The sequence below is a fragment of the Gymnodraco acuticeps genome, unplaced genomic scaffold, assembly GCF_902827175.1.
Source record: "Gymnodraco acuticeps unplaced genomic scaffold, fGymAcu1.1, whole genome shotgun sequence".
Lineage (NCBI taxonomy): Eukaryota > Metazoa > Chordata > Actinopteri > Perciformes > Bathydraconidae > Gymnodraco > Gymnodraco acuticeps.
This window is the reverse complement of record NW_022990224.1, coordinates 2,101,289-2,124,774: the sequence shown is the minus strand read 5'-3', so window position 1 is coordinate 2,124,774 and position 23,486 is coordinate 2,101,289. Positions and strand designations below refer to the sequence as shown.

At 42.0% G+C, this 23,486-nt stretch overlaps 1 protein-coding gene across 17 annotated transcripts in view; it reads left to right on the top strand.

The window, feature by feature from the left end:
* Positions 1-1,153: 1,153 nt before the first annotated feature.
* LOC117547807 (neuronal cell adhesion molecule-like) overlaps positions 1,154-23,486 on the top strand; it is a 76,915-nt gene continuing 54,582 nt past the window's right edge. For all 17 annotated transcript variants that reach the window (XM_034218648.1, XM_034218657.1, XM_034218649.1 and 14 more), the window contains exon 1: positions 1,154-1,329. The gene's annotated coding sequence lies outside the window, so the exon portion shown is untranslated. The remainder of the gene's footprint in view (positions 1,330-23,486) is intronic.

Here is a 23,486-nt window from a genome sequence, read left to right as displayed (position 1 = left end):
TCCCAGTGTGGCACTGATGTGGGTAAGAATCCCCTCGTCCCCTTCATGATGATGAGGGAAACTGATTCCATTGGCGCTGGGGAATTAAACCCAGCAAATGACCTTGAACGTGTGTTAACCCTTTTTCTTTTTCAGATTTCAGTCACATATTAGGATGTAATGTCAAGCGAAGTCTTACAGAATTCTTGATAAATATGATGTGAAGAGAGATGAATAATTGTCGGTGTAGGGTTGGGGATTTTACTCTTTAAATAGACAATTTCTTCATGCTTCTCATGATGAATTTTGGCTGATTTCCAAATGATTATTATCTAAAAACACACTTTCATCTTGCCTCAAATGCGTGCTACAACCTAATTTCTGCTAATCTCTGTCAACCAGCCTCTGTATGGCAACTCAAACCAAATACTTGTCTACTTGCCAAACCAGGCTTATCACAGAAATAACTGCGTCACTTGCTCTCAATGTTTGATTCTTTAGCTGCAGATGGCTAAGCCTGAGATAATGCATGTGTGTAACATACACTGAGAAAAGAGAGCATGGCTGGTTGGCTGATTTACAGCAGATTGAACTAAGAGGAAATGTCGCTTTTAAGTCCATCCAGTAGTCTTGGTTGATCCAGGCTACTGTATGGTTATTAGTGCAATCCTGCTCTCAGGGCAAACCGCTGGAGTGTATCAGGACAGGCAAATGGCTCCAAGTATATAAGGTCCAGAACAGCTGGAATGAAGTTCAGTCACAAAAAGTGAAAGGACAAATAGTTTACTGTGGATTTGACGTTTTATTTTTTTAACATTATTGCTGGTGCAGTAGCATTTTCGTGATTTAATTTAACGATTACACTGCAGCTAAATACATTTAAAATAAAAACAGCTCCCTGCTGGTAAATAACACTAAATGGAATTGCTAAGAATTAAGAGACAACTTTTTGATTTCCCCCCCCCTTTATCCCTAAACCTCATCCAGCTGTTGTCCATCTGTGGATTAGAGCCGGTAGGGGGTAAAGTACATTTAATATGTCTATTTGGTTAACATTTTTGCTAGAATCGTTCAGCCTTGAGGCCACCATCCATCGGTAGCGGCGCTGCAGTGCGCGCAATGGGCGTGCGCACGCCCCGGAGTGCTGCTGCGCGCCCCCGCCTGTTGTGTTGGAGAGCTGGTGGGGAGAGGAAGAGAGGACCAGAGAGGCAGAGGAGGAGACAAGTGCAAAAGAGGCTCGGCAGTGAACGGGACTCCACGTAAATAAACAGCAGACGGTATCGCTGTGTCGCAGGGGACTGAAGATAGAGAGCAGGCTCCGTGTTTCCCACCGCCGAGGAAGCAGATAAGGTGAGCTAATTGATGCCATTCATAATAAACACGTGTCGTAGCTCTCAGCTCTGTCAGGAGTTTGTGGGAGAAAAGCAGCGAGTTGGATGCTGCAAGGCTGTCAATGAAAGCACTGTGCTCTTCAATGCATAAGGTTAAAGACCCGAGGGTTGTTGACAAGCTACATCTGTGGGGAAATCATTTTAATGACACATTAACGCGTTAGCCTCCTGCGTGTGTTCATCAGAGAGAGAGAGAGAGCAGGTGCATGTGTGCATATTACGGAGTGCAACTGTCAATCAATTGTGTGCTGCTTTGAAAGACGGTGGGAGAAATAATTGTCACCTGTCTTCCGATTTGAACCTTGGATATTATCTGCACCTTTGACTCATGGTGCTCACATTACACGTGGTGAGTAAATATAGATTGATGGATAACACGATGGATAGATCTGTTGTATTTGTCAGTTGTTGTTTTGCCCTGTTATAATAAAAAAGCTGTCCTCTTACAGAAATCCCTCATGTCCTAAGCTGATTTGTTCCCCTCATGTTTCATTCCCTTCATATTCATTCCCAGTCTTGTTTTGACTGACCAGTCAGTTTGTTTAGTCTAATTTCCCCTCATCAGACTCAATCTGATTAGATAGCCCCCGAGATTCACCCATTACATCCCATGCCATTTATTATACTAGCCAAACAATTGCTTTCCTGAACAAAAACCCACACATTCCCACCCAAATCCTCTGCTTACTCCCCCCCTCCCTTTTCTGTCTCCCCTTGGTCAAAGCTTTACTCAAGGGGGGGACTCACCATCACGCAACAACACCCCCCACCCCTCTTGCTCCAGACACTCTCACTCATACACACAACCAGACACACATGTCCCAGCTACACACTTTCGCTGCCTGCTCTGATAGCCGTATTAATACAATGCTAATGACCCCTGCTTTATTGTCTTGTTCTAACTCTCTCTCTGAAAGGGTTGACACACTTTCTAGTGATGTTTATTCACTGCGGGCAGACTATTGTTAATCTGTCTAAGAAGATAACAATATCCCCCTATCCCTGCCTTATGTCTCGTTTGCATTAATTTACAAACAGGCGGCAAAATGTGTGATACCACTTTACATACGTATATCGAGGACTGTGTGTTCACATATCTTCACCAGGGTAAGTCAGGATGTTGCTGGAGCTTATTTTATACAGTCAATGCTTGAGTCGGGAGAGCCAATTCTCAGCGGCTACTGGAACTATTCTGACAGGACATTTCAGGCTCATTTGACCAATGTGGAGAAATGTAGAACAAGATATTGACCTACATTGTGCTGCCATCTTTACTTTCACCCTCAGCACAAATGCCACTAGGCGGAGAGATTTGCATAACTAAGGGATTATCATGACACACGTTGCTGGAGTTATTGTGAGAGCACCAGTCAGTCACATTGCTGACCTGAAACCAGTGGCGGGTAGCCCTGCTGCGGGGGCTATGGGAAAAGCTTGGGTGTTGGAGGGAAAATGCCACTTATTTCACTCTGTGGGCAGCATGAAACACGCAGACTATTCTGCGAGAAGTGATCAAGCGGCCGTCTGTGGCATTATGAACTCCGCCAACCGCATGATGGGACAAAGTGTCTCATAGAAAGACAGACTTGTTCTGTGTCACTTGTGTTGATCATGATGACATAATTTCTGAAAAGGAACTAAGCTAAACCTCAGTGCCTTTCTCTTTGTGATTGATTTCTCCAAGGACAGACTTCATTCATGTCTTAGAAATGATGTTTCAAAGATGTGGATTTTAGCTGAAGTCAGAGTAGCAGGTATTAGTATTGTAGACTTTTGGAAACAAGGACCTCAAAGTCCTCTGTATTCTAAAGGATACTTCTGGATAATGACAACTTGGTCCTATACTTTTGTATTTTTCACTGTTTTCTACTGTTTTTTGTTGTTGATTTGTTTGTACTTGTAACCTTATTGCTGAGATCTGGGGAAATTACAACATTGCAGAGATTACAGGCAGGAAATAAGTATAGTGGATTGACATTAAATGAATATGCAACTATTACGTTTTATTCAGTCATTTTAAAATATTTCTCTGATTATTCTGGTCCTTTTTTTCCGTTGGAGCTTCTGAAATATGACAACTTGATGCCCTCAATAATTGTAACTTGAAGTTTAAATGAGTCTAGCAATTTGCTGACATTATCTTGAGATCTTGGACATTGTAACAGGCAGTTTTCAATATTTTCTGACATTTCATAGACAAAAATGATTTATTGATTGTTTGACAAAACGGAGAAACAGAGTTTCAGTACTGGATCAGACAACCAGACAGTTTGTAAACAAGACAACAGATTATTTAAACCACATTGTATGGAGTTAAGATTATGAACACCTGTATGTAAGTAGTATTCCTTTTATCCCCCGGAAAACTGTGTATGTGACTCCAATAAGTACAGTAGTGTGTTCGTCTGTTCAATTTACTGGAAGTTTACAACGTACTGTTATAGAAACAACATTACAATTAGCCTTTGTTTTCTCTGCTTAAAGGTAGGGTGGGTAAGAATGGAGAAACCAGCTTGAGTGCGCTAGAATTTGAAAGTACACAACCGAAAGAAATCTGCCCCTTCCTTCAGACTTCCTTACAGAGCCCCTCCTCCAACACAGACGAACGCGCACATGACCAATGAGGGCACGAGATAAGTTTGTGCACAGATGGTAGGCTGACAGGCAGGTAGGCCATCGAATTATCTGCCGCGGGCCGGGTCTAGCTTTGGTCTAGCTTTGGTCTAGCTTTGGTCTAGCTTTTTACAGCGCCACGGCTTCCACAGATAAAATATTTGTATATATTTATTGTCAAAGCATTTCATGTATTCATTGCTATCAGGATGTTAAGAGCATTCCATGGAATATAACAAAAAGTGTTTCTGAAGTGAATTACCTACCCTACCTTTTAATGAATATGTCCAACCTTGTGGTTTGTTTAAAACCTTTATGGTCATCTGACTTCTTGTGTTTCCTGCCCTGTTTGGCTTCTTTAAGCGCTGGTGCCATGCCCTCAGATCCCATCAGTGAAATGTGATAACTACCCTGTAACAGCTAGGACCAAAACTATAAAACGTATGCCCAAGTTGAAAAAAACAACAATTATTGATAACATTTTTAAAATGTGCTGTGATCATTTATTTTCCATTGAGAGTAGCACAGTTAGGTTATGGATCATCATACAGTGGTTCACTCACTTATTGACTGGATGATTGACTGTGTCCTGGAGACACGTGTCCTGCCCTGAGCGCAGTCGATCCACCAGCCGCTGTGAATAGAAGGCTGTGCTGCTCAGCTGTGATGGGGCTACATCTTCAGGGACCAACAGAGGCCTATGCCTGTCCATTAGTGTCACTGAGGTGTGGGTGTTTCTTCCCAGTGGGCCAGTCACACACAGAAGCCCAGCACACTGACATCGCCAGGACCTCCTTGTCAGAAGCATGTTCGTCTCATTTTGGGACTGATGAGCGCCTCATTAGGGGACCACAGAGGGAACGCTGACTCCCCCAACCCCCCGGTTCACGGCTGCTTGAACACTTGCCTTGGCTGTAATTTGGACAAATCTATGCAGGGGTAAATGAGTACATGCAAAGAAGGACATGCATGTTCATCACACACACACTTTCCCTCTCCGTCTGTGTGTGTGTGGCCTGTATGGTTGCATGCCGGTCGGTGCAATTAGAGCTTCACACTCAGTTAGGCAGCAGTCTCTAATGGGGATTGACGCGTTACTGCGAATCCTCTCCACACAGCTGCAACTGTTGATGTTTATGTACTAGACCTTTATTATAATTCCAGGAGTGGATGGTGATAGATGACAAAGGAAAATTGATATTTATGGAGATTTATGTGTTGCTCATAGCCCAACTCAGACTGGTTTTCTGAATAATTGGATCAAAAGATTGGAGGTACTTTATACTGAGTTTTTGCTCAAATGATTAGTGAGTAGATTGCAGATGAAAATCTGTAATTTATTAAGAAAACATTATTAAGCTGTAATTCCCCAATGTGCGGATGTTCTGCTTTTTCCTGTTTTGTTAGTTTTTAATTAAACATCTAGTAGTTTGAGAGTTTTAGTTCAACTAACAAGCAGTCTGAACATGTCAATTTGAAAAATCTTTATCAGCCAGAATCATCAGTAATGAAAGCTGTTTTAATTTGCAGTTTCTTACCTAAAGCGTTGTCCTTACTATTACATAAGGATGCATTTTTTGGAGCAGGTAATTTGCACAGATGGTGGATAAGTAGCGGTCAGTGCGGATGTCCCTGTACGGCCCTCTGTGACGGAGTCGTTACACCAGAGCTTTTCACCATGACAGTCATCGAGCCTGATCAGTCAAGGTTGCCCAGGGAACACTATTATTGCCTTGTCAGGTTATTACACCCCTTAGTGAGAACAAAGCGTTTAGAGATGCTCTTTTCTGTCCAAACCAACTGCCAGGGAGTGACAGCAATAAAGCCTCCTTTTGAAGTTGGGGTAATGGGACGTAATGTTGTGGGTTTTATGTTCCCTCTCCTCCCCCAGTAGAGCGCCTGACAGGTTAACTAGCTGCACGTACCACGTACGCACTCCTAGTCAACCTTGAGTTTACTTGCTATGAACAGATGAAAATCAGACTTGAAATGTGCACTCGGGGAAAATTATCTAAATGCCCATATCATGATCTGCTATCTTGCCACCCAGTAGAATAATTGGAGGGAGGGAAAGGAAAAGTGGGAGTGTTTTTAAGGCTATGAGGGTTGCAGGAGGGAGGAGGGTGGATCATGTACCTCGGTCGACGCTGAGAAGGGGCAGGGGGAACAAAGGGGGTCTGTTTTCTCTGTCTGTACTGGCGGGGCGGCTGTCCTCGCCTCTTTTCTTGCAGTATAGGGGGGTGATGGAGGGTTATGCCTGAGAAGATCCACAAAAGAAACTTGGGTGTTGGAGCCTCGGTTTCAACACAGTTGTTCCTGCTGAAGAGGACTGGAAAGGCAGTCATTGCTACCGGCAGCATTGGGCCTGTTTTAAGCTCTGGCCAACTTTAGATGGGCAGCAGATGATAGAGAGGTAGTTGGTGGCCCGGTAGCATCACATAACAAGGACCACTGCTTCCCTTTCCCGTCCTGAACACAACAGGAGGTGGGCATTGCTCCACCGGCAGGGAGTAGGCTCGCCAAAATAACAGAATTCAAGATGAGTGTGCACTTGAATGCTTTCTAGTCTGTTCTAGAGGCTCCATCCTCCTCCTATTTGCATAGAGCTTAAGAGTAACTCGGCCGCACATCCCACTCTCTGTTGGCACACCAATTCAGCCCACTTGTGTTCAGCAAATACATCGCCACTGCTCCTATTCTATTTGGAGATTTGAATAGTGGGCTCTGCCAGGAAATCCACCATAACCCTCAAATCTCTCACCAGCCTGTTGTTGAACGTTACATCCTATAAACTTGTAGAAGCAGGAATCTTCAGAAATGGGCGTAGTGAAGGTGTAGATTATCTTTGTCTCCCAAGCACATGATGCAACAGTGATTGAATCAACAGGAAAGACAGGGACACTTAGGTGTCAGCCCATGAATAAAGTTGACATGGAAACACAAAGTGGCTTTTCCATGGTTCAGGAGTCTCGCTGACCTCGAGGTCTTATTTAGGCCAGACCTTCTAATGCTTACCCTCTGTTCAAACCTCTACCCCCTCCCACACCCCGGCCGAGGGTAAGACACCATGTTAGCAGCTCAGCAGCCACCACTGAAGGGCCCTTAATCCAAGTGGGATGACAGCTTGGCTCTGGATGCTGTTGCTGTGGCGCTGAGACCAATGGGCTTTTCTTTCCCTCTTTTTCATCTCTTAAACCCCCCAAACACAGCCACAGGAATCCTGGGAACAAAATTCTCCCGGGGAAGACAAAGGAATGGGATGGTAAACAAATCCAAGTGTAGATCTGAGATTCCTCCATTCATCAGAAGTTAAATGTGCATATCCTTTTGAGATAGCAAAGGCAAAAAGAGATACATTGCTAGCTTGGGATGTTTTGTTGTTGAATTTTTGTTTTTGTCCTGGTGTTATTTAAAAACATAATCTATGCCCAGATAATCTTTGTCCAGGCTTCAAAATGATTAGAGAAGATTGAGGTCAGAAAAAACCATTAGTGTCATAGAATTTGGTGCCGTGGTCAAACGAGATCCCTTTTCCTTCCTGTACACCAATCAGAGCCGACCAGAGATCACGCGGAAAGCCAACCATTGGTAAAAAAATGGGCATCATTAGACAGTAGTGATCTGCCAGGCTGATACTGCAAATTGTCCTTTTCAGGGCATTGTTTATTTTGTCTCCGTGTTCAATTGTGAAAAAAGTCAATTGTTCTGTTCAGGCGATTGACAGACAGTCATGGTCGTGGCCACAGTCATTCTACAAGGGACAATGGCAAACATTTAAAGGTGCAGCTTCTCAAATGCGAGGATTTGCTGCTTTTCTCTGTTTTATATGAATGTATTTTGACTGTTGGTTTTACAAAAGATCATCAATAATCTCGGACTGGATCTTGGATATCTGTTTGTATGAATTCCTGATATTCCTCTACATAATAATCAACAGTGGAATTAATCTTCACATAAAGCCCTAGACATCTGGGTTTAAGAGATTATTAATTGTATATCTATGATTGATAAAACCGATTTAACATTGAAACTGACATTCATAGTGTATACTTTAGCCTTTTTCAAGATTCATATAACATCACAGACAAAATCTAAAAAAATAAATTTGGTTTCAAATTTGATTTATTAACAAACCTCAAGGGCATACACCATGGAAATGACTGCTCAGGCCTTGTGCCAGAGCAATTTAGGATCAATTGTTGGCAATGGAATAGCAATCAGTATAATCTCCTTGTGGTCAGTCCTTTGCTGGTCTCTCAGTGCCGGGCGTCTTTAGGAGCTGGAAGAATGTAATTGTCACTGAGATAATTCCTTGCTGTGGGCTAGCTGAGCCCGGTGTGAGGATGGGAGGACGGACAAATGGCAACTTCATTTATCAGGATCTTGTCTAAGGCTGGCTGGCCTGATAACCCAATCAAACGTTGAGTGTGGCTGAAGCCTGTCTGGGCCAACACTGGGCTTTTTCAGCTCTGTGTTTGTCTCTATGTGGAAATATCAATGAGTCTTTGTCAGTGTGCCATGGTTTATAGCCAAAGCCCAACAGTGGTATGAGCCTAAAGTCTCTCAAAGCAGAAATGACACTAACAATCTTTACGTTTCAAAGCAGAACTGGTCTTTTCCATGAGCTTCATTTCCTGTCTTCACACAATTACACCATTGTACAGTTGGATCTTGGCAATGAATGACGTTCTTTATGATGATTTTAGTTGGTATTGTCCTGGCAAAGGTTGAAAAGACTATTCTGAGTCAGACCTAATGCTCCGGTCTTCGAGGTTGGCTGGTTTTGGGCCTCTCGGGGCTCAAGTCACAATGACCACGTCTCTGTATGAGCTATGGTGGACATGTTACTCAAAGGGGTTACTGCATGACAGAGTGTACGCCTCCACAGACCCTGTGAGAGGAAAATAGGACACTTTCACTCACTGGTCATTTGTGATGTGTCACTGAGGTGGAATTCATATAGCTCTCGGTTCTGAAATGAGTATCTTGATTGTAGCTGACATTTGGTGGTATGTAGAAGGCTCAGCTCAGAGGCGAAGGGGCACTCTTTAGATGTGCTTTCATGAAATGTGATTGGTGTGGAATAATAGATGAAATTGCTAATGTACTGAGGGGCTGCAGTGAGCTGCTGTACTCACTCTTCTGGGTTATGCATTTTGTCAGCTTTAATTTAAGTGCACAGCTGAGGCTTTTTAAATGATTGTCAAAACCGCCATCTCCATAAAAAGTTCCCTTTTTTTAAATGATAATGATTCAAATTGTAGTTTTATTTTCAGAGCGAGCCTTTTAGATCATGATATGCATAGTGCACTTATGGAATTATTAAAACCTGGCTCATAATCTCAGCCATGTGATTTAAATAAAAGAGCAGTTGCTGCCCTGAGAGCAGATTATGCTCTGGTGCTCTGTCTGTCTCTGACTCTGTTCCTTTGTGTATTCCCTTTCCTTTCTAAATCTCATATCACTTTCAGAGTATATTTCACATATGCATCGCAGCCACTTTTAAATCCATCACCATTTTCCATTCAGACTGCATTTGATACATCTATATACCTTCTATTTAGCAATTAGATTTGCAAAGACATAGCATTACGTCAATGGCTTCAAGCAATGCATGAAAAGGTCAACAAGATAAGTGTTAAATGTTTGTCCTTTTTTTCCTTTCTCTTAAGTGACATTTAATCATGCAACTCAGTGTTACTCACTCATTAGGGAATTTGAGATAAAAAAAGATGTTTGTTACCCACATTCCCCCCCCCCAAAAAAAAAAAATCTGGCTTCATGTTATTATAATTCTGAGATCTTGCTTGGTCTACTGTCATGTTCAGAAGCCTAAGGGAAACTGGTAGCATTAATTAAAGCCATGCATATTTATGAATTTAAAGATTTCCCTGTTTTCAACATTGCTTTTAAATGTAGGCGTTGTTCACTGATATACAGTAGTGCCTAATCAGACTAGAATTGGGGAACCACACAGAGGTCGGACTGATTGGATTCTCCACGGTCATCCAAGTGGAAAAAATCTAATTATGCCTTAGGCGTCCCAAGTCAAACTCCCCAGGATTACCCTGGCCCTGCACCCAAAACCCAACCCTGGGAGAGAGTGATAACTAGACTCTCATAATCTGAAGCTGACTAGAGGGGGTGTGGGGTTGGTGATGAAATCCCTACAAAAACCTACCAACACAACTGCAAGGATGGCTGTCAACTCCACATGCTCAGTAGTATGTCAGTCACGTTGTCTAACGTCTAGAATCAGTGAGACATCAGGAAAATAAAGTTGAAATCACAATTTGAGAAAGTGCAGTCTGTGTTAATGGGCAACTCCACAGCAGGAAATAGCCGTATAGCTCCAGTCACATCGGCATGTTTTGGGGAGATAATGATATAAAAACTGATTTCATGCGGAGTGTTATCCGTGTAGCTCACAATCCCCAACGCTTTGAAGTCAAATTAGAAGTGTGTCTGTTTGAGTGGAAACGAGAGACAGATTAGAGAACAGAAAACATGCTTTGAAAGAGCATTCAACCCCCCCTCTCATCCACCTCTTTAAATCTTTTGAGGCTATATAAAGCCCTGCAAAGTATATTCCCTTTTGTCCCAACTATAGGATGTGGGTTGGATTTAAACTCTGCATTTTAGGGTTTGCTTTTCACTCGCTCCTTTGTTTTAGTGTCCGTTGAGTGAAAGTACATGTTTACTGTGGTCATTGCTTTTTAACAGTCCTTGAAAAGAGTCAGTTTGTGAGGAGATTGACCCACAACAGGAGCCCACTATTGATCAGGTGTTTGCCTAAAGAAAGTAGGGATAAAGGGAGGAAGAGGTGAGAAGTGTAAGGGGGTCAGGATGGGGTGAGGGAGAAGGGGAAGAGCCAGGGACCAGGACGTGCTCTCCCCCTCAGCAGGATGCAGCCTAGTCTGAAATATGGCTCTTTTCTTTTGATCAGGGAAACAATGCACCTGCTGGAGGCCTGAGGATATGTCCTCTCCCCATGTGTCCTTTCCCATGTCTCCAAGGTATCACTGACCTGTACCCATGTGAATAAGGTTTCTGGTTTCCTATTATCGCTATATCAATGACTTTACTTGAAAAAAAGCTGCTTGTCGCCTATTCTTGCCTTCTCAGGGGATTGTGGGATGTTTTATCCAGTCTAGCATCAAAACTCAGCCAGTGAGCGCTATTTTCTACTCCAAACAAAAGTACCCACATTTGTATCACTTGCTCAGCTTTGATTCAACAGAAATGGGACTTTGGGTATGAATTTTGAGTAGAAGTAGAGCAGTAGCGGCAGGGCCCCGTCCTTGACAGCCCTATTGAATTCATTCCTTCCAAATGGCTGGTTTAAAGGAATGCAGGAGGTTTGAATAAAACCTACTACTGATCTAATGCACCACTATGATGGAGGTCCATTTCTACCCATATTGTCTCGTGAAACCATCCCTTTTTATCCCTTTGACTCCTATTGTGTGGAATTAAAACATAATAGAGTAGGTGGCCACAGAGAAAACACCCCGGGGCAGTTCGTCATAGCTCTTCAGTTTGATTGACATAGAACTTCTTCTTTCACATCAGACATGGTCAAATAGTATAAAAGTGGCTCTTTTACATAACATTGGACAGTTGCATGGCTAACCTCCTTCATTCACCACTGGGCCTCTGTGAATTCAAACTGGAGCAACCTCAACATATCTGTGTTTTGTAATGCTAAAATTAGCAGAATTTGAGGCATGTGCTTGATATGGTAATAGGGCAGAACAACTCTGAGTAATCTTTCCATTTGATCATGGACATTTCACAGCATTGGCTTTAAGTTAGACTGACCTTTGTTGTTTTAGTTTGAAATGTAACATCAAATGTGACATGTGCAACACTTTATATCAATGCATTGAGATTGAGTACTTTTTCTGGATTACAAATGAATACCATTTGGCACGAGGGTTCATTCAAGGTTGTTGTGGATACAATAATGCAATCAAATCTCTTTAGCTGCTTTATGTATTGTCTGCTTTCTCCTGAGATGATTTTACTTTTAATGGATAATTGAATACAATGTTGATCATTGTAAATGTAAACTGACAGGGATAATAATGCACATTGTCAAGCAAGTAACTAATTACATTTGTAAATCACTTTGTTTGAAGTAAAAAGTTAAACATGTATTTTCGTTGTTTTACCAAATCCAAGTCAGATTTAATGCTCATATTATTTACTTAAAGGGACAGTGTGAAATATTGCCTAGCGTGTGGCGTTCTACATTGCTACTTTGAGCTTCTGGCGTTGCAACATAGCAGACTCTGTGGAACGCTCCCTATGTAGATATTATGGGCATATGCTAAACTAATGAAACACAGCAAGTCTTAGTTGAATGTTAAAGAACACAAATTAAACATAATGATGGATAATTGGATACATTTCTGCTAATAGATCCCCTAAATGCTAAAAACTGTGCCTTTTTAACTGTTGATTTAAATGTGAGACATTTAAATAACAGCTCTAGCTGTAACTTAATCTGACACACAATCTTTTCACACGCTACTTGATCCAAATACTGAAGTTCCTGTTTCATGTTATGTTATTTAAAAGTTTAACAGAGAGAATTAAACTTTCTCTGTAAATTCATGCAGACGTAACCTGCTACGGATTAGATTTACAACTGGATTCGTTCCAATGAAAGAAACACTTGGGATTGTACATTGTTGTAACTGAGTATATGTTTTCCCCACCAACTGCAACAACCCAAATGTCATGTATTTCTGAACCGATCAGAAACATTTAATGGGAAATTTGCTCAGCGTTATGATTACCATATGATTACCTTATTCTGTGGTGAATTCAACACAAGATAACATCTGAATAATCCTCATGAAGCCTCTGTTATGGTACTATGGAGAAATACTAACCAAAACACAACACAGAATAGTGCTTTTTGCCAGATGATATCTGATAGTCTCAGTAGATGTGGAATAAATGAACACTTTTGTGACACTCAGATGTGTTCGCAGCTCTCAGCTGTGCCGAGTGCAGCTCTAAATGTTTAATGGAGAGTTAAGGAATAAGGGGCATCTTCTGTCTCCGTCTGCAGAGTATCTCATTCCCACCTGGCCAAGCTCCAGTGCTCACTGCAGCATTCTGACCCACAACGCTGCTGCATTGAGACCGGATACAAAGCCTCATTGGAGACTTTTCCGCTCCACTGAAGTTATGCAGTATATTGACTTGTTTTTTGCAGCATAGGCTTCTGTTCTAAAAGTTGGAAAGGTTATAAAGTTCCGACTTCACTTGGCTCTTGTGCACCTTATTTTATGTCGCCTCTTCACAACCTTGGTGTCAGAGTAGTATGCAGGTCGTCAGGCCGGTGGGTGGTGGTCAGTGTCACGGTCACAGCCTTGGCATTGGGGCGAAGTGTAGGCTGCCCTTCAATGGCTCTTTCACTGCTGCCTGGTGACAATGCATTTTTTCCATGCCATAAAGCAGATGCTGTATTATAGCCGCACAATGCTGGGCCATCTGAAACTGTTTACCATGTGAAAGGCACACCGGGATCAGGATGCCTGCCACTGTGTGGGGCTTTTTGACTTGCCACTCTATAATGAGTACACACTGGAAGGAAAAGGAGCAGGCAGCTTTAACTGGCATTGTGGTCACTGCATAGAGAGAGGAAATGCGGCATAAAGTGCTGATCCAGGCTATTCTTCCAAGGCCGGGACTGCTTATACTTACTAGAATACAGAGATTACTGTGAAATCAAATGAGCTTGTCAGCAGTTAAACCCACAACAGATAAAGAGGCCGGAAACCTGAAGTTTCAGTGTTTGCCCACCTAAAAAAAAAAAGAATATCTTCCTAATGATTTAGTGCTAAATAAATATTTTTGGTGCATCTTTCATCACTGACCTGAGTTCTGCAGGAGGTTAATCTTTTAAGACCTCTTTCACTGAAAGTCAACAAATCAAGAACTAAGAAGTGAAGTGAAAACAGCTTGACTACAGAGGCTTAACCAACTGCAAAGAAAAACCTTGCAGTTAAATGTTTAGCCTCCCTTGTGTGACTAGTACCTATCTTCTCTTGTCTTGCTGTTTGTTGTCGGGGAGTTGAAGAGGCCACCCCTTGATCCGACTTGTCTGCCCTCAGGCCTGGATTTAGTTCCCTACCAAACCACCTGCTAAAAACAACAAAAACAGTGTTGAACCAGCAGTTGGACTTACTGGTAGTCTGTCAGCAAGGCTCTTAGTCACTAATTGAGCACTCAAGCAGAGAGGGACCTTGAAAGGCCCGAGGTATCCGACAGGCTGCCCGGTCACTCAGACTGGTCCCCGCCCAAGACGGGATTTCAGTCCCTAGAAGGTCCTACTGGAGACAGGCAGCACTCAGACGTCCTCCTGAAGCTGAGGTCCCCTTGGCCCCCCCAGTACCTCTCACAGGGCTTATCCTCCCTGGAAAGAGCTCTCCAAGGTCTCTAGTCCTAAACTGGCCATCAGTCATGTCAAGGACACACATCTATCATGTCAAGAGCCTTGAGAAATAAGAGCAGCACTGCACACATAAAAGCCCAGACGGGGACACATTTAAGTACATTAACCCAACCCTGGTCCCTCCTCAGAAGACAGATGTCACTATGAGAAATAAAGAAGTGACTGTGGGAGTATAAACCAATTGTTTGATTAGATTTCTTCCTGTGGGGCAGGTTGATCGCACAGCAGTTGGATTAATGTGCTGCTTTCTCCAAAAATTATTTGAGCAGAGTCGGGCCTTTCCACTAAAGACTATATATTGGAAAATGTTACCAGTGTAGTGACAGAATGATAATGTCTTACAGTTGGTTGGTTGGTCCAGGCTGAAATAGCTCAACAACTTTGATGCATTGCCGTGAAGGTTCGTACACATCTATGGTCTGTAGACATCTATTTATACTTTGGTGATCATTTGACATTTTCTCCATCATGAGATTCACATTGTAATTTTGAGTAATATACAATATATTCCCACAACTACTGGATAATGTGCCATGAAATTGGGTACAAAGATTTATATTTCCTGCCAGTTTAAATGTTACAACTTTAGTGACGCTTTTACATTTCTTTATATATTTGTTGAAAATACAGTATGTGATTAGTTGCGTTTTATCCCGTGTCTCGGTCAATTTAAAGCAGTAAGCAGGCCATTGTGTCGCAGTGCCTCCCATTCACTTCAATGTGCTAAATTGCATCTTTGAGAGCATTTTTTGAATACCAATTCACAATTTGTCTGCCCAATCTGTCCATAAAGGGCATCCGCTGTGGATAAATACGTTTGGAGACACTTTTGAGGATGCTTCCAAAAAATCAAACTCGCTTCCATAACTTTTCTTGTCATTCAGCTGTCTATGCTGTTATCGAAGTTGTTTCAGCGGGGAGCATCTGTCCCATTTCACTGTATCATTTCCCAGAAGAGTACAAGGTGTCTTGTCACAACTGCAGCAATGTTAGTTTTGCTTATCAAGAATGATGCAGATGGAAAACAGACCTCGGAGACTAACACACACACAAGCTGTGTTCACCGTGGTTGTGAATGACTCAGCTTGCAGCACAGATACTAAAGAAATCATATCACTGAGAAAACTTGGTCCCGAGTGCTTGTAAATGACAAGGATGTTGTTTCAAGTCAATCAAGTGGAGGCATTTTGTATTTGCAGCTTCTTCCTATCTTTTCTTTGACATGGCGCATTCAGGCAGAGATTTGTCTGTCAGCTTCGTTTTGTTATTAATTGATTCACTCAAGCAGTGGCAGCCGCATTCAAAGACAATGGTGCTCAAGCTCTGCGTTGAATTAACCTCAATAATTATGCAGATTTGGGGAAAGAAAAGCCCAATTGTTACACACTCCTCAAAATTCCTGCCCCCTCCTGTGCTTGACATTCAAGTGAATAAATTACTAGACTCAAGAAAATGTTCAAACTTCCCCTTAAGAATCCACTGCATTATTTTTGTAAGATTATTTAGATTGTACCCTCCAAGATCAGCCAGTATGTTTGCATTACTGATCATTTTCACATAGTCTTCAGTCTAATGGAAACCATGTGTCCATAATGAGTGCATTATCTCATGTCGCTAGTGCCGGAGATCCATTTTCGCAAAAACATTTAAAGGAATCCACTTTAAGTGTTTCCAATAACAACCTGGTTCACAGTGCTAATGGATCATCTGATCAATACATGAGCCCTTCCACTGTAAATACCAAAGTTGAAGCATTAGAATCCATTAAGTGTTCGCTTGAATCCAGGCGCCATTTGAGCTGCGATATTTATGGGTGATATACATTATATATTTTGAGCGGAGATCATATCACTAATGTATGCTCATCATGACATTTCATTCAGTTAAAAATCCTTATATTTTAGATGTACAAACATTATAAAAAATGCGCTTTTAGGGGTCAAATGTACAGAAGGGCATCTGCTGTGGATAAATACGTTGCCCATTAAGGCATTGACAACATTCAATATTTCACATAATTGACATCGCAGCAAATCTGCTCCCACACGACTTACCATCCATCCTAAATGTCAACGGTTTTGGTTTCTCCATATATCATCGCTACACTTTTTATTTACACAGCAAACAGAGATTCTCCTGCCATACGTATGTTGACCTTTCATTAGTAAAAATAGCTCACCAGCCTAGTGTTGTTAAGCAAATGGTGTACTAATCGTTGACTGATTTGTTTACCCTGAATAAATAAAGTCAGCCTACTGTCTTCCATACCAAATGAGCGTTTTGAAGCGGCACATATCTTCCAGCAAACCTTGGCATGGTTCCCATCCTACAGTATGTACCACCATTTTGGTGCGCATGTGTCCTTTGTAAACTACTGACTGATACTTTAAATTCATTAATCAATTTGTTGATCAGCTGAAAGTGAATTGGCAATTATTTTGGGTATCATTTAGTTATTTATCAAGAACAGCTTTTTTCAGCAGCTCAAATGTTAGACTTTGCTTCCTTACCCTGTTTTAAAAATGTGTAAATTTGTTCTTGGGTGTTGGATTGTAAGCTGAACACAAGAAGCAATTTGAAAACATAAATGTTGTCCCTGATACTTAACTAAAATAGTTGTTAGTATTCCTAAAACTCAAAGAGATTGTATTCAAAACTCAGCCGAAGTGCAGGAAGATGCTTCATTGACGACACCTTGCTACATTCATTCACAGTTGAGACATAATAAGGTATTGGACAAATGGAAAAACAGACCAAAACAACAATGTCAGGGCAGCTGTAATTCTGCCGGATGCACAACACAGCCAGGCAGATGAAAGCGTCTCCAGCAGCGTGTCTGGTACTCGGCCTGTCTCCGATGAAATGTAATGACGGGTCTGGAGAATAGGAAGCCCAGGGCTGTTGTTTTTATTCAGGTGTTTCCAAGAATAGGACAGCTTGCTTCCAAAAAAGTCTCCTCCATGTCTGTGTTTACACTGCTCATAATTGGCTTAATTTCGGAGGTAATTTGTGCAGTTATGACGCAGGATCAGCCAGTGGGTCACGTGTTGGCCTCTAACCACAGTTATCCCTTGCTTCCCTCAGTATAATTGTGCATTTGTGACCACTGCCGCCTCTAAATGCTATCGGTTACTCAAAGACAACCAGCGTCGAGTTTGTGTGTGTGTGTTTTTGTGTTTGTGCGTTTTGGGATATGTGAGGGTGAATTATTGATGCAGTGTAAATCCAATCTGCCTCATGGCAGGTGCGCTGTTTGTGTGTGCTGTTTGCTGTGTGTGTGTGTATATGTATGTGTGTGAGACGTTGGAGAGGAGGAGGGAGCAGTGCTGTAATTAAAAGGCAGCACAGTCTGCAGTCCTGCCCACACAGCAACATGCACACAGGCAATAAGCTCAGTGTAGTTTGCATACACACATGACCACCAGTGTTCATACACACACTGATGCTACAGATATCTTCCCTTCCTTCTCTTCCCTTCATCCTCTGATGAGCCGTACAGTTTGCTTCTCTTTCCTTACTCTCTGTCTCCCACTCTCTTTATACTCCTTCCTCTCTCCCACAAACTCCACAATGTGCCACACTGGAGCTGCAGCAGTCTGTTATTGTGCTGCATGCAGACAAGCCGCTAAGAGCCGACCAATGATATCATCCCATTGTCTCTGCGCTGTCACCTGCATCAGAGAGCATGGAGTCCGGGAAGACGGGAGGGAAGGAGAAGGGAGTGGGAGAAAATAGGCTGAGGGTGAGGAGTCCTGAGAGATGGTCAGCAGCTGAGTGGTCTTCCTTCAGTGGGCCAGTTAGAAACTGCAAAGTCAGTCTTTTGGGGAAAACAACAGACGGCCAAGGCAACATAATATGGAACACGGGGCCTGTATATTTATTTTCATTTGAATCGTATTATAAACGTATTATGGACTAGAGATGCAACAGAATGCAACTATTTAATTATTGAGATTATTGGTAGATTTTATTGAGGGAAAAAAGTCTTGAATGTAAATATTTTTGGTTTTCTATACTCTGCTATGACAGTTGACTTAATATCTTCGAGTTGTGGAAAAAACAAGACATTTGACAATGTAATCTTGGGCTTTGGTAAACACTTATTGACATGTTTCACTGTATACCTTTTGACAGTTTATAGACCAAATGATTATTCACTTTATTGAGAAAATAATTGACAGATTAGTTCACAGTTAGAACAACAGTTAGTGGCGGCCTAATTAGAGACAGGCACTTTTTACATTCCCCTCAATGTCTTTTGTGGCCAGCCTGTGTTTGTTGTTCAGGCCATTTACCAAACCCGGCTGTCATTTGAGAATTGACACTGTACACACACAGATACACACTCACAGGGGTGATTCATGTTTCAGTGAGGTACTTGTATGACAAACAGACACACACCTTCACTCTTGCAGGTGTACAAACACAAACATTTGCGGACTCATGTGACAGAAACATACACACTCATCTCCCTTCCCTCTAACAATCACATATATATTGTTCATTCTTCAAACATAGCAGCTAACTAGCCGACACGTCATTGCCCTTCACTTCTGCTTCTCTCATTTGTTCCTGCCTTTGGCATACCTTCTTTCTGTCCTATATATCATGCCTGTCATCCTACCGAGTAGTACCGTCTCTGGCATTTATATCGCAGCACCTGCAGCAACAAACGTGTTGGTCCCTGTGTAGTTGTGTTGTGTGTGTGTGGTGTGTGTGTTTGTGTGTGTGTGATGTGGGTGTGTGTGTGTGTGTGTGTGTGTGTGTGTGTGTGTGTTGTTGTGTGTGTGTGTGTGTGTGTGTGTGTGTGTGTGTGTGTGTGTGTTGTGTGTGTGTGTTGTGTGTGTGTGTGTGTGTTGTGTGTGTGTGGTGTGTGTGTGTGTGTGTGTGTGTGTGGTGTGTGTGTGTGTGTTGTGTGTGTGTGTGTGTGTGTGTTGTGGTGTGTGTTTGTGTGGTGTGTGTGTGTGTGTGTGTGGTGTGTGTGTGTGTGTGTGTGTGTGTGAATCAGTCTGCTGTGGACAGGCTGATTAAACCCTTCAGCGATGTCTCCTTCACCACTGGCTCAGCACAGCTCAACATAATGCCACGTCACTGACACTCCCACACTGCCAGCTGTCTGCGGTTATCTGTTTTTATAGGAATATCTGTCAACTGTATTTGTGCTAAAGGAGGGAACATAAGTTAATTGTACCCTTGCTTTGTTTAAATTGAATGCAATAGGGATTTCAAATCAGACCAGGGGTAGGTGAAAGATAGGATTTTAAGTGTTTGGTCTCATTAATAAGCAAAATATTTTGAAGGCCGAACGTATCCGTTGTCTGTGATGCAGGTGCTTCAAAGTTTCACCATTGCTTTGTCTTTCCACCTGTTTTTCTCAGTAGTTCCATCTCATGTGGTTATGTATTATTTGTATAGCACTTTTCATACACCAGGTGCAGCTCAAAGTGCTTTCACAACATGGCGCACATCACAAATGAAGTCTTGCGGTGAAGATCATAGAAAGTAAACAGTTCCCTGCTCATTCAGTACACTGCAGGTGTATTACTGCTTTTGCCGCCAAATGCTGCATATTCAAATACCTGATGGAAACAAATTGAGGTTTCTTTTGCACTTATTGGTGGTTTTGCTTAGATTATTAGTTTCCACACTGTTGACGATTGATCCACCACTATGGTCCAGAATGAAATATATTTGCATCTGTCAGAAGAATTGTCATCAACTTGCTTGCAGACATTTGGGATAACCAGAGAATGAATCCCAATGACTTCGGGGATCCCCTGAATTTCTTCTAGCGCCACTATAAGGTTGACATCTGTTGTTTTATGTTAAACATTTTTGACAATTGTTGGATCCATTGCCATATAATTTAAAAACATTCATGTTCCCCTGTGGGTGAATTCACTTTTTATGTGTTGTGGCATCTTCAGGTCTATATAATACATTCCTAACGTTCCCATCAGCCTCAGCCTTACTGTAGTAAAAAAATATGCTCAACTAAGAAGGCAAACATTACAGTTGCAAAACATCAATGAATGCTAGTGCATGCTGATCATGCTGTCAGCATTTACCTCAAAGCCTTGCTGTGCTTAGCTTCCTCCAGAGCTTTTTGTGTGGCTTCAGAGTCTCCGTCTTATTTTTGCACTGAATACCTGACAGCTTGCTATGTCACTTCTGTAGGACTGTGTTAGTGTGCATATTATGTGTGTCGTATGATCTTGGGAGGCTATGGATGTGCTGAGGAGACAGGTGGTGTGAGAGCTTATCACACAGTGTGGGTGAGGATGGAAAGAAGGAGGGGAGAATAGGAATCTCATTCCCCTCCTGCTGCCACAAACATGCACTTCAAAAATGACGCCAGGCTCCCTCAGCTGTTGTTATGGTTTGCTAATGAAAGTAATGACAACTAAAGAAATTAATATCAGAAATGATAGTCGAGCAGCAAACTCAAGGTCTACTTTTTCTGTAGTAAAGGGTTAATGCTTTAGCACAGCATTACATATAACTGATGTCCGTCGATTCGTGCGGCCTTGGCTGTTGTGCAATGCATCAGTGGGGCAGGTTGTTTATGCCTATGGCTGCAGTGTTGCCAACAGTAATGAACAGCCTGGATGACGCGCCCCGCGCAGCATCGATCGCGCACTCTCACACAGACGGCGGATGGAAATTGGTCCTGGTGGGGAAGCAAAGGAGGCGCACACATGCCTGCACCTTCTGTGGGCACATATGGATGCAGGGATCAGCACACATGTACACACTGAGAGGGAAAGAGTGGGTGTGTGTCTGCGCGTGTGTGGGGTAGTGTGTGTTTATTGAAGACCGCGGGTGCTCGCTGGACCGAGGATGATCTTCTTATTGGTGACAGTATGGAGCATATAGAGGAAGAGGCCCCTTTCTCTCCCTCTGCTGCAGAAAGCTTTGGATCTCTTCCACCTACCCTCACGTCCTCAGCTGGTGCTCTCTGCAGTTGGAAGCAAGCCCCACACACAGGCCGAATCAAACCAGGCTGCAGTGCTTCCTCTTCTGCTTCATTACCATATGAATGGCTGCCATATAGCCATATATTGTATAACTATTGTTGGCAAGTCACTCAAACTCATTGGTTTGAACATGGTGAGCTAACAATATCCGAGGAGGAGGGGTTCCTACTTCAGTTGGTTCCAAAACAGTAATGGTGGTCCATCATTAAAGCAACATTCTGATTCATTAGGGTTTTTTTTCCAGTTTGATCCAATATTTTATAATTTATGGCGTGTAGTCATCAAGTACATTTTTGAAATAAGGGATCATAACTATGCTGATTACAAGACAGGTTGTAAGGAAGCAAACAATTTAAATCAATTCATAGTTTAAACTTAAAATGAGCATGCTGAAAATATCAGTGATAATGTATTCCCTGTGCAGAAAAACTAACAAGAGGGAAACGGACAATATAAACAAACCTAAAGAGCCCTCCTGGGAACAATACAGTCAAACAAAACAATATAGTTAACAAATGTATTTGCTTTTTTGTTCTTCTGAGATACAAGGCTTGTGACATTCATTGGATGGTTTATTTGATTTATTAACTCCATTAGTTTCGATGGTCTTTGACAGCATTGTACTCACCAAACTAATTACTGAGATCCAGGAACACAGAAGTATTGCCACAAGTAGAGAAGGTAGAGAGGAGAAACAAACATGAGCACTCGGATAATCATACAGTAACAAGTACACAAAAAATCCCCAGTAACTTATTAGAAAAATATAGTGAAAAACATAAAGTTAAAGGGGACCTATCATGCAAAATGCACTTAGTGATGTCTTTTACTGTATACATAAATATGTGTCCCCGGTGCGTCGGGGAACTCACGCAGCGTCAGAAAAATAAAACCCTCTCTCTTTTCCTCCGTACCCAAATCTTTAAAAACGGGTGTACAACGAGCGGATACAGATTCCATTCGAATTGACGTCAAATCGGCAGCGGACCCACAGAAAGTTGCTATCAGAAACAATGCCTGACGTGTTTTGGACGTCTCTGTTTCCATTAGCAAGCCTCGCTAACACTCAGAGCTAACCTGTACTGTAGAGCACATGTGTTTTTAAAAAGCAGGAAATAAAAAAAGAACTCGCCTTGTGATAAACCTGCAAGAGAAAAAGCATTTGAGCTCCATACTATTTCAGAAATAATCATTGACGTGGTTTAAACAGGATGACGTTTTATCACAACCAAATGTAACTTTATCTCCGGTAGAATTCTGATCAGGCATTAGCTCCGCCTCCTTATTTATTTTTTTCAAGCTAAGGACCCAACATCTGCGTTTCTCTAACAGGGCAGCAAAAGAGGGGTTTGAGCAATATGAGGCATGGCGACAATGGGTGATCTGTTTGGTATTTTGAAAAAAAAACTTCACAGACATGTTTTATATAGGTCTGGCCCTTCAATATATTTTTCAAATATAGCATGATTGGTCCACTTTAAATTGCAATTTAGTCTTAAACTGGGCCAGAGGCTTTCTCTTGCTACTGATGAGTTAAACAACCTCATCAGTAGCAAGAGAACATGGAATTGGCTCCTATTAACCCAATGACAGGCTAAATGAATGAAGTGGGAAAAAAATGGAAATGTATTCTGAACAGGCTAAAAGGCAATGGAGCAAGCTACAAAACGAAACCACAGTTGTGATTGTAAGGCAAGGCAAGTTTATTTATACAGCACCTTTCAGCACACGGCAACCCAAAGTGCTTTACAAAATAAAATAAAAGACATTTAAGAATAAATACAGTGGAAGCACATTATAAAAAGGCATTTTAAAAAGCAAAGATAATAAAATAAACACAGGTATAAAATACATGGATGAAAGCCAAACTGCAGTTTGAATTTGAACAACTCATCCAAATGCAGCGTCAAAAAGATACATTTTTAATCTGGATTTAAAAGTATTAACAGTTGCAGCTGACCTGCAGGATTCAGGGAGTTTGTTCCAGATGAACGGGGCATAAAAACTAAAGAAATATGCTATATGCCCATTCCTATTAGCGATTAACTTGGTGAC